Genomic DNA, 12,598 nt, shown 5'->3' with positions numbered 1-12,598 from the left:
GCAGGTTCTCAATGTCTCCAAGGAGAGAGCGAATGACTCATCTTTCACCCTAGTAAAAGACAGCATAATAAATAAAAGCAAAATGTGTGTACTTCATTCTTTGTCTTTCTGTACATGCTGCTCACAACAAAAATATGAGACATGAAAGGAATGTCCAACTGTGACCTTATTTAAGAGGAAGTAGTGTCTGCAGAACTAGACCAAGAAATATCTTTACACTGCTCCCTTCGATGTAATGATTCACTTTTTGCAAACAACACTTTCTCCACAGCATGAATAAGAGCTCCTCATTATCCTGGAGTTTTAGCAATTTATCCAACATGTTCCTCACTATTGCTTGGTTTATGTATCTTCTGCTATGTATCTACTGAGTTTCCTGAGTCTTGCTGTACATTTTTAATCAAATTTGAAAGTGTCTTGACATTAGTTCTTTATCTTCCCTCATCCCCATCCCCTAAGGCTTAGTCACATTAGAACATTTGCTTTGATCTCTGCTGCTACTGAGGTACCTGCTGTTCTTGTTTCATTCCAATCAGTTTCCTCTCTGAGATAGGCTAGAAAAATCTACTGATTTGCTCTCAAGTCCATTCATGCTTGCTCCTGAGTGTACAGTCTTTCAGTGATAATTTGAATCCTTCAAGAAACACATGACAAGCTGGGCAAAATGCCTATAACACCAACTCTTGAGAAGGGTCAGAAGGAGAATCAGGAGTTTGAGTACAGTCTGGGCTACATGGCACCCTGTCTCAAAAAGGAAAAGGAAGAGATGGAAAAGAAAGAGGAGGAGGAAGAGGAGAAAGAGGGGGAGGAGGAGGAGGAGGAAGAGGAGGGGAAGGGGGAGAAAGATGGAATTAGACATTCAGTGTATAAATTAGAGGCAATATCTGCAAAAGGTAAAGATGAGAAGCTGAACAAAGTATACAGAACCCTTAAATCTTTATTGAAGCTTTATATTCATGAAGAAACCCCAGGTCTGCATGTGTTTTTGATATATTTACTGAAACTTCTTAATCTAAAGCCATGCATTGAAGAAATCAAACATCTCACCCAAATGTGTTTACATTAATATCCTGCCATGTTCAGCCATTATCTGGGAGCAGCCTATAGACGCTTGTTCTTGCTGTGAATGTTGTGATTAATCTAGAGAAAGAAAAACTGGGCTTTCAGTTACTTCTGCTCCTCACTGCAGGAGCCCAGAACAGAGCATATTTATGACTTACCAACTGCAACTCAGTCCACTTAATTGTTTGAATTAGCTATTACATTTCAGTTGTGCAACTTCCATACGTTTTCTCTTCATGTTGTATTACACTGTGCTCTTTAATCTTAAAATGTATTTATAACGGTGGATAGCAACTTGCTCAGTGACTTATAAGATGCACAGAAGTCAAATGCATGCGCATTATGGCTGCCATGGCTGGAAGGATGGAGAAGGCATAGTTTTGTGGGAGTGTTATTCTTATGTGAGGCAATGGCCATGTTACTACCAAAATGGCAGTGAGAAAATGAGATACATTCTGAGCCATGAGAAAAAAATCAAACAAAAGGATAAGTCAGCAAAAGTAATAGATGATAATGCTGACCTAACTTTGTTGATCATGATCCACAACAGGAAATATTTTGTATTGGTACCCTGTATACCTGTTCATGGCTTCCACATGTAACCACATGACTTCCTCCCACAACAAAAATTCTCCATTATCCTCTTCATCATCTGTGACCCATGAAATCAGTTTACTCCCAAACTACCACGGTGGATGCTGTCCACCTTTTGATAGCATTTGCTATGGGTCTGGCCATCTCCTTTTCTAAACTCACCTTATGATTAATTGGTTTTCAGCAAAATGCTTTAGCATCAGCCCCTCACTTCAGAGATGAGGAAATGGATTTGGAAAAATTATTTGAAGTTGTCATGGGTTGTGGCTTAATGGCTTTAATCCTAGCACCCAGAAGGCTGAGGCAGGGGTAGTGTGAGTTCACTGTTAGCTGGGATATATAGTGGGCTTTGGACAACCTAGGCTGTACTGTGAGAGCCTGTCTAAACAAATGAAATCCTCAATGTGGTAAGGCTAGAAGTAAGAGGGGGGATTTTCATGCAGATGAGAATATAAGAGGCCCATCTGGTCTTCTGATAATTACACTCCATAGCACCTCCACTTTGGTCACTACACTTGCAGTCAGGATTTATGAACCTGGATGCATTTTCTCACAATCAACAGCTGGTTTTCATCTGTAATCTGAAATACAATAAAACATCATAGAACTGTATCATTCTGCCATAACTTTATGTCCAAGTTTGTTTAGTCATACAATATAACTAAGATCTGTTCGCATAACCTAAGCAGACATTTTGAAAAACTCCATCCATTTAACCTCATGAGAACTGTAACCTTCAAGACTTCATATTCTATATGTCCTTTTGTTATTGTTCTGCATTGGTAGGTGCCTGGTAAGGAAAATCTAAAAACCATACAAATGGGATGCTTTAATCTACTATGACTATTTTCAGCTCTAGGAATCTATAATTATATTATATTATATTATATTATATTATATTATAATTATATTCTAATCAAGGCCCAGCCATCTACTGTTCTATAACTAAGCCACACAACAGGTATCATTTAAATTGCTTAGAAACAAGACAGGTGGTCCTTGGTCAATCTATCCTGAAGTTTTAAGAGTATTAATTAGACAATTTTTCCCATAATTTAACCAAATCCTTTTTATTTTATTGTCCATCATAAAGATGAACCAATCATCTTATCAAATACTTGTTATTCTCCTAGATAACTCTTTCCTGTTTCACTCTTTTCTCTCTAGACTAAGCAAATGTAATTCCCCTACCTCCCATTGTACTGACTTTCTCTGCAATCATTGGTGCGGTGCTTCCTGGGTGACCCATTCTAGTTTCCATACATATGCTACAAAGCTGAATACCATTCGCATTATCATAACAAGGGCCAGGCCAATGTCAAGTATCTCAGGCTCTTGCCTGGTGTGTTTCTTTCAGAGAGTGAAGTGATTCAAAATGACATGAGTCAATTTTCCCAATGTGCTAGATACTTTCCTTTAAATTATCATTTCATATGTTGTGGAAAAGAGTAATAATGGGGAAGGAAGATCAAGTGGGAGGAAAGTGGAAGGGTAAGAGACAGAAAGGGATGGGGAAGGATAACTAATACTAAGGACATTTGACATAGATATATGGAAACCTGCTACTTTATGAGCCTCATAGATAGATAAAATATAGATTATAGATGGATAGAATATAGATAGATAGATAGATAGATAGATAGATAGATAGATAGATAGATAGATAATAGATAGATGAATAGATAGATGGATAGATAGATAAATAAATGATAGATATTTCCCAAAATAAAAGACTTTAACTAGGAATAATGTTCTTCTAAGAAAACATAGGTGGCCAAAAAAAGGCCCAGTGCCAATTATGGGATACTGCCCCTGATATTGTTGGTTAGGTTGTCCCCAAGACCCAAAAGCAATACAATCTATTGCCAATGTTCTTGTTTTCCCACCAGAACTTTATAGTAAGACCCTATTGCTTAAAGTATTGCATACATTGATCACAAGACTTAGAGAAATCAACTTGGTACTACACAGGAAGCTTTCTCCAGGCTGGCTAGATTGCATAGTACCAGAAAGTATTATATAGGCTATTGTATGGGGAGTCATCAACATTCTTACCAAGCTGAGAACTACAGTAATGACTTGTGTGGCAAGATATGCCTATAGGCACAATAGTGGTATGAATGTTGTAGGTGTAACCAACCACTTTCTGTTTGAATTTCAGGTCTTCTCAGCAGGAGAAAACACATGCCTGGTGCTGTAAATCTGGCCTAGAACACATGACTGAGAGCTCATAGGATGCAAAACGGGAAGTTGTAATTATTACTCTGGTAAATACATATAGTATAAAATTGCCCCCTAACCATCTATCTCTCTACCCATAGATTACTGCAGTTTCTAAAACTTGCCATGAAGTTTTTGTGCAGTGTATGGTGGTTAATGCAGAGACATGACAAGATTGCTACACTCATGATGAACTTTCAGCAACTATGATTATCTGCATAAGACCTGTACAAGATCAAGTCAGTCAACATTCCCACATGCAGTGGGGGAAAGGGGCTCATGAATGCCCTCTTCCTAGCTAAAGACCTACTAGAAGTGGATGGCTTCTGGGGGAAGGAGAACCAGTTTTGTTTGATGATGTGACCTTTGTTATGTTGACTCTGCTTCTATGGGCACCCCAACACTCAAAGACATGAATAGCACAAATAGAATCCAGTGTGTTATTAAATAAAAATAGTGGACATTAATTTGGGGTGGGTCTTGGAGAAGTTAGAGGGAAGAACTGAGACAAATGTGATCAAAATGCATTGTATTTAATGCTCAAAGAATTAATGAAATATTATATGAAAGAATCTCCTAGCATGCTTTTGCAAATTAGAATTTCCTCCTTTATGACTTGAATTTACTTTTGTTTTTAAAAAAATCATAATATTCTTTTATTATGAAAGTATCAATTTAATTTATTTCAAGAGTTCTTTTGTATTAATGATTTCATTTCTTTGCCATTGATTAATGTTTCTAACTTTCTGTGCAACCAAATATATTGGCAGTTATTTCCACTATTGTTTTTATGGAAAGTTCTTTCCATTACTATTCTAGTTTTGTTTCTGTTGTGATAAAATTCCCTGACCAAAAGCAACATAGGGAAGGAAAGGGCTTATTTGTCTTGTGATTCCAAATTATAATCCATCACTGCAGAGACCTCAAGGCAGCAACTGGTCATGACACAGCCACAGTTAAGGGCAGAGAAACATTAAAAACATCCATGTTGCTTGATTTTGCTTCCAGCTGGTTTTCTTAACTCATATTGATAAGGACCCTCCTCATGATATGGTGGCTCTCACAGTGAACTGGGTGCCCCCTACATCAATTAACAGTCAAGACAATCACCCCCAAAACAGGCACACGGGCCAACCTGATCTGCATAATTCTTCATTAAGCCTCTCTTTCCAAGTGATTCTAAGTTGTATCAAATTGACTGTTAAAATTAATCTGAAGTGACCATAGAAGCCAGGAAAGTAGACAGGACAGGGACTCTGACATTGAGGGCCAGGCAGAGAGAAGGAGCTCCGTAGAGTAAATGTCACCAAGTGCTATCAATGGAGAACTGGAGGCAGGGGCTTAACTAGGGAAGAGGAAGGAGGATGATACAGAGGGAGGCAGAACAAGGAAGGAGAGATAAATAACACTACAGATGTCTGCAAAAGTCATGCGGAAATGCCTTACACACTGTGGGGTGGCTCTGTGTGTGTGTGTGTGTGTGTGTGTGTGTGTGTGTGTGTGTGTGTGTGTGTGTGTAAAATTATGCCACACAGAATGATGGTACTTCCCCAGGAATTATGAACTATATAACTGATACTCCAGGCAAGAGAAACCTTCCTTTAAGTTGTGGGTCAGGTGAATCCAAGAGACTCCCAAAATGATTTAAGATGTAGTTACTGCCCTCGGTTACCTCCAAAAGCTTCAGGGTAAGCTTTGTTACTGAAGACATCACAAACTTCAGAGACAGAACTTAGAAGATTCATTCTGGTGCTGACCCGGAAGCCTCCTCCCTGAGGTCTAGTTCTCATTGTATCAGAAGGTGCTATGAAAATTCCAAGAGGAAAAAAAAAATCACAATCAATAGTCTTACCTAGCTGTAAGCCTGTAAGCCACCATGGCTGGCCCAGCAAGAGATCCCCCAATGATAGGAACAATAGTGACAGTGCAGACATCTCTTCCTTTAATACTGTGTCCAGATGATTCTCGAATTCCTGTGAGCTTCACAGCTTCTGGCTTCCTGAAACTCTTAACTCTGTTGCAGCCTCTTTGACCCCTCTGTAACTAGATATTCTATAGCACAACACACACACACACCTACACACACGCACCCATGCACAGAAAATGCATACACACACACACACACAGTACACACACAATTAGAATAAAATAACCCGTGTTTGCCTCATCCAGCTATCATAGAAAATAGAACTATTTAACAAATTACTGCCAACAAAACTACTGTACATTGTGACTTGGTTTCTCATCAATTCTGACATTGTGAAAGACAAACACGTACTATGCTGTGGACATCATATGTTCACACTACTTTTCTAGAGATGGAGCACACATTTATGTCTATGTATATAAACAGGCAGAACAGAAACATAGAAGGGCACAATATTATTAACATTTGTTTTTTTCAAAAGAGTAAAAACTGTATTGATAAAGAAAAATTATCAATGTTTTCTTTATAAATTTCTGGATATTTTAAATAAGTTTTGAATCAGAAATGTTTGAAAATTAAATTAAAATCTATATAACACAAGAAATCAGTACATATCAATGTAGGCTGTTCTTTGATTTTTCTATGTAAGTATAAAATATAGAAACACTGTCAAATTAAAAGGCCATAGCAAATCACACTGCCAAAGAAGAATAATTATAGCACTTCAGAGGTTCCAATTTGCATTTGAGCAGAATTTGTTACCAAAAGAATCAAACATGTCTGAGCATGACTGGACATGTGTACACATATGTAGCAGCTCACAGGTCAGGCCCACTGGAGATTGGTTTGCATGAGAAAATGTCTTTAGGAGGTCCCTTAAATAGACTAATCTTGAATAGTTTAGAGTTAGGCCCAAGCTTTTAAAAAGCAGTATCAGAGAAAAGAGCTAGTTTTCAACACAATATAGAAATAAGCACCAAACCTCTTTAGTATTTAATGTTTTTCCACCCAGCCTCCAGGACAGTATACTAATAGAATTTTTAAAAACTACCCAAACAGCAACAATAGCATTATTAAAAAACAAACAATAAAGGCCAAAAAATCCTTCTGAGATGCTTAACAGTTATGGTTGTATGCTTTGGGGACCAGTTATTAGCACTAAAGTGGTTGTCAGATATGAAAGGACATCAGGTACATGAACGGGACACAGTTCCAACAGCAGCAGTCACATAACTGGTGGTGGTAGTGGTGGTGGTGGCCACGGGAGCATTGTAATTACACTGGAATCCCTGTCAGGCATCTACAGCTTTTTCATACAACAATAACATCAGAGGCATCAGGAAGCCTCTATATTCTGTTCCTTCAGTGGATGTTATTGAAGTGTTTCTCCACATTCCTGTGGTCTCCTTAACAAGCCTTTTAAATGAGCAAAAACTATTTTATTACTATCATCATGTCAGTTAAGTAATGTGTGGCTTTCAGCATTTTATCTATTATCTTAGTTCATTTAGACAACTATATAACAGAATCACTCACACTGAGTGCGGATAAAAATTTTAATTTTCTCACAGTTCTAGAATCCAGGAAACTTATGACAAGCAGATTCAATGTCTCCTGAAGACAGTCTTCCTGGTTCATTGAAGGATCCTTTTTATCCCATTTTGTCTCCATTCAGAAACTAGGCCACAGACTATTTGCTACCCATCCTAAGTGTAAGGTAATTTGCTTCAGCAGCTAATCTGCCTTTCTGGGTTGCTCTGAGGTGAGAAGTTGCAGTCTCAGTTTTAGCACCTCATAGTAAAACAGTGGAAGGCTAGGTAAAAGCAGCCTCTCATCTATCACAGCAGGGAATTTTGCAGGGGAAGTCTTAGGAAGGACAGGGGAGGGAGGTCTGTCTCTGCCTTTTGTTCTCAGCACTCTGATGACTTTCAGAGTGTGTGATCACATGGTAAAAAGTTCACTAAGAGTTTGTACATAAATTCAGGTCATAAATTGAATAAGAGGTTTATAACAGAGAAAGTCCACCTATTTATCCACTAGGAATAATAATCTGGCTAAACATTCATCATTTGTTACTAGCTTACAGGTTCATAGAAAGTTAAAAACCATAACTAAGCTCTCTCTGAAATTTTGTATAGATAAACCAGTCAATATCTTATCTCCTGTCTTTGCACCTGTGGTCCTGTGGTATACATCTTCTTTATGATCTTTGGTTAATGGTCTTTGTAACCCCTTGGAATATGCTGTAGGTTTTACAAGTCTGTTGTTATCTCAGAAGCAGTTAAGCAGTTGTTATAAAAGGGACTTGAATAGCATTGTCTGTGTGACCATTCTGAAATGATGGTGGCCCTAGCATGCTAGTAGTTTCTACAAAATAAACAGTATTTGTTTTTGTATACTACCTGATTCTGGAGTCTTCCTTCAGAAATTTTCAGACCATTAAATCACAAGTGGTGATTTTTCATTGTGGAAAGAGGAGAGGCCTCTCTGGGGTCATTGATACCACTCACGAATACATAAGTTACTTTTTGTTGCTGGGATAAAATACCATAACCAAACCCATTTACGGAAGAAAGAGCTTGTTTGGTTTATGATACTAAAGGGATAAGAGACCATCTCAGCAGAAATTTATAGCACCAAGAAGTAGGCATGATATCAGGAAGATGGTTCAATGTTCACATATTGAAATGCAAGCAAGAAGCAGAGAGAATGCCACCTAAAATTATCTCAATGCTTTATACTCTCAGAGCCCACTGTCAGTGACATGCATCCTCCAGCAATGGGATGCCTTTCAGCTGCATGTTGTTGGCTACTGCTAGGAAATTACTATTCTATTTTTCCTTGCTGCTTGTCATTGCAGCAGTATGAATTGATTTACATCATTTTCCCCACATATTAAATAAGCATGCAATGGGAGATCCATGAAAGGCCTCAGCTTCTATTCCCTCTGAGTTCCTGTGTGGCTTTTTGAGTCCTGTTTCACTGTCCTATGAACCCACTACCCTGTGGATTCTTAAAGCAAAAAGACAGTCTGTCTACTACTAATACTACTTCCTTGCAGTATGTCCTTATCTGCCATAAGATCTCTGCGAGGCACTGTCTCTCCCTACCCAGCAGAAACAGCTCATTTCCTTGTCAGAGTCTTGAGAAATGTTTCCCAGTTCTTCCCAAATGCTATATCTGAGTGCTTTTGTAGCTCCTACATTCTAGTGACCCCACCTCAATAGACAAAGATCTAGATAGCAACAATCTCATTTGTCCTAGAACCATTTCAATCCCCCAGTTCCCAAAGAGTCAGGAGACATACCTGGGTATCAGGCCCACAACCTTCTCCTCATGCACAGTGTGAACAGCTGTCTTGTTCCCACCTGGAGCTCATCTTTCTCCATTCCTTCTTCATCCAACACATTGGAAAGAGTTTGCCACTGTACTCAGCTTCCTGGGAGTTTCCCCCACAGATGAGAGCTTGGGTGTCATGTTAGATAAAAGTCGCTCCCATCTGCTGGCCTAAGTTATATTGCTGGTTGTATATTTACCACTTTCTTATGTAACTGCAGGTGTCAATCATTTCTCCTTGTGGTTTCCTCTGTCATTTCAAAGTTTAAAAAAGAAAATCATTGCCTCTCTGAAGAGTTGATAATAACATGTTTTCCTCCGTGTTTCTAGTGAGCTAATATTTCAGCCTTCCAAAGTTTATTTTGATCACCAGTTATTAACTCATGGTATTTAGTTGAATTTTTCAAAACAATACAAAATTAGAATATTAAATAATATCTACTAAATAGTTTCTTATTACTTTTTATAAAATATTCTGCGATTCTGTGTGTGTGTGTGTGTGTGTGTGTGTGTGAGTGTGTGTGTGGTGAATGAGCACAAGCATTCTCATTCCCAGAGAGGTATATCTCAATGGAGGCCAGAGGAAGGCATCAAGCGTCCTGTTTTGTTGTTCTCTGCCTTATTTACCAGGCTGGTGGCCAGCAAGCCCCAGTGACCCTCTTGTTTTCTGTCCTCCCAGACACTTGGGATTATAGGTGCACATGTGACTGCATTTACTATTTTATATGGATTCTAGGGTTTAAGTTCAGTTTTCATACTTTCACAGAAAGGGCTCTTCCTGACTGAGCCATCACCCTAGCCTTCATATCTGCCTGGTTCCTACAGAGTCATTCATGAGGATTGGTCCTGGATTCACTTCTAATACCAAGGTCTTCAGATGATCCACTCCTTTGCCAGACACTATGTCTCCATGTAGCCAGTAGGAGCCTGTATGGAAATAAACACAGCCACCAATATGGGTCTGTCTGCCATGGTGAAATGAACCCTGGGTACTAAGCTACTTCTCCTTCAGCTTTGCCTCATCGTGAACAGACTGGAGGAGTTGAGACCTCCATTCTGTATCTTATAAGCATAATTTCAAGACAATGGTTTCCTCCAAAGGGGAGAGATGGGATGCTAGGACAGAGTAAGAAGGCATAGGGAAATGCAAAGTATTGATGCTATTCTGAACCTTGAGTTTGGCGTAGCCTCCTAGGAGAAGATTATTACTGCCTTTTGTAATACATATGTATGTATCTTATTTAGAATATATAAGTTTGAATAAAGTATAAATTAGAAATAATAAACAAAAACATTCTCAGTGCCAATTTTTAAAAAAATGCACAGGATCATTCAATTAATAATTTCTGTTCCCTTCACCTGGTCTCATTCTTATAATGACAGAAAAAGTACCTACCAAGCCCAAGCCAAGCCTCTCCCAGGGATTGCTGGGAATAAGTTCTGAGAGTTGGCAGATTTACTTAGAGCCCTTTCTTTGTGGTGGAAATGAACTGAAGCATCTTCCTTTAAGAGTTGGCCTTCCTTTTGTGAAAGCAAAGATGTGGGCAAATTTACAAAGAAGGCCATTTTCCTGCAGGTGCTTCCTATACACCGCAAAGGTCAAGACCACAACTTAGTTCTTTTTCTAATATCCTAAGGGAACTAATGAAGGTCCTTGTACTTAGTAGGTGGACAACCAAATCAATGTATGAATGGAGAAGTCTGGCCTCACAGTTTCCAGGAAAACTTGTAAATGTCACTCTTGAAATGGTAACATGATTCGCAACCTACTGAACGTTTCATAATGAACCACCCACAGACAGAGTTTTGTATGAATATCTCCAATGTTCCTCAAATCCTTTGTGACCTATGGACACAATTGTTAAATGTGAGTCATGTTCTGGCCACGGCTCCCACACAATGGGTATTTTTAATGCTCCTGCATTTCCTGAAGTCAAGCTTTCAGGAAATGGTTTTTGCAATAATGACCTCACCCTCCCTGTATCCCCTTACCCCCACCACAGAATCCCAGAATAGCTGAACAGGTGTCCAAGTACCTAGAATTACCCAAGAAACTTCACAACCTACCTTCTGTTTTCTGTCAAAGTCACAAAGCTAACTTGTTCCTTAGAGCTCTAAAGAAATATGTCCATGAACCAGGCCTGCCCATATTTATGTGTTATTTATATCTAGATACAGTTTGTTCTTGAGGCTGGCAGTATTTGTACAGAACTAAGCCAGTATAACAGTTAAAGGATAGGTTCCAGAATTCAACAGCCCATGGATCCAAATTACACGAGTGACATAAGTCTGTCACTGTGTATACGGCTTTAGGCAAATAATTTGGCCTTTCAGAGCCTCAACAGTCGCATCTGCAAGGTGGGGATATAGAAGCATTTTTTGGACTATGATGAAAATCAGATAAGAGAGCACATGTAAACCACTGGGCTCCTCTTCTGGCACACAGTAAGCTTGGAAGCTTGCCAGTTCTTACTGCTGTGTGGTTTCCCCATCTCTCAAGCCCTGTCATTCACTGGGACAATGTCAACCACATTGTGGTCACTGGGACTACTTAGCACTCGTGGGGGCCAGGATGCCTTCAGAACCCTCAGCCGCCCAGTCCAGTCTGAGGAGCACTGTCTAGCTACTCTTGTAGAATCAAAGCCCATAAGGAAGCCTACATGTAAGAACTGAAGGAAGGTTACACTATCTGGGAACACCTCAGTTTCACAGCAAGCAGAGCAGCCCCCTGCCCCCCATGAGTGGGAAGAGGGGCTTTTGTACAATGACCTAAACCCCCTGGTAAAAGTCTTTATAGCATTAAACCATGTGGTAAAAGTTAATTAGAAGGGATTCTATTTTTCAGAGCTCTATTAACTTGGGAACCCAACGGCAAAGAAGGTGATTAAATGGCCACCCGATTATGGGAAACAAAATCCTGCTAGTCAATCAGACCAGCTGACAAACTTCCCAAGGGTTTATCTGACACCCTCCAAACAGCACAAGAAACTACTAAAAAGGGGGGAATCTGACCCATCACAGTTGTCTTGGAAGTCAGACGGGAGTACCTCACACATCAGGGCAGAGGTTGTGATTCATGCATCATGTCCTCAAGTCACCAACCATCAACTCAGTGGATGAGCACAAAGAAAGCTGTCCCAGAAGCCCCTAAGAATGACTTCACTACTCGTTGTCACAGATCACAGAGTGCTATCCTCATGGCAAGGTTGAGAAACAGGGCAGTAGTCACCATCTGGGCACTGACAATCAGTGATCCACTAGTTGGCTCAGACTGAGGCAAAATTTTGGTGGGCATTTCATGAAAATAGACCCCTTGAGGTCTCCTGTTTCAGAAGATTGAGGATCAACAACAAAAGAATATCTCAAAACAATCATCCATCCTGACCAAGTAGGTTTCATCCCAGGGATGCAGGGATGGTTCAATATACGGAAATCCATCAACGTAATCCAGTATATAAA

At 39.5% G+C, this 12,598-nt stretch overlaps 1 long non-coding RNA gene across 2 annotated transcripts in view; it reads right to left on the bottom strand.

Annotated features, from left to right (window-relative positions):
* Positions 1 to 825: 825 nt before the first annotated feature.
* The window catches only part of LOC110303759, a 21,484-nt gene continuing 9,711 nt past the window's right edge, over positions 826 to 12,598 (bottom strand). Inside the window, exons 1-3 of one of the 2 annotated variants that reach the window (XR_002378955.2) lie at positions 9,111 to 9,619; positions 5,549 to 5,680; positions 826 to 2,237 (exon numbers count right to left, since the gene is read on the bottom strand). This is a non-coding gene — a long non-coding RNA (uncharacterized LOC110303759). Of the gene's footprint in view, positions 2,238 to 5,548; positions 5,681 to 9,110; positions 9,620 to 12,598 lie in introns of those variants that run through there. The other variant, XR_003837741.1, reaches the window with a different exon arrangement.

Source organism: Mus caroli, chromosome 10, assembly GCF_900094665.2.
Source record: "Mus caroli chromosome 10, CAROLI_EIJ_v1.1, whole genome shotgun sequence".
In the NCBI taxonomy this organism is placed as follows: Eukaryota; Metazoa; Chordata; class Mammalia; order Rodentia; family Muridae; genus Mus; species Mus caroli.
The sequence above is the reverse complement of the archived record's forward strand: the minus strand, read 5'-3'. Positions and strand labels throughout refer to the sequence as shown.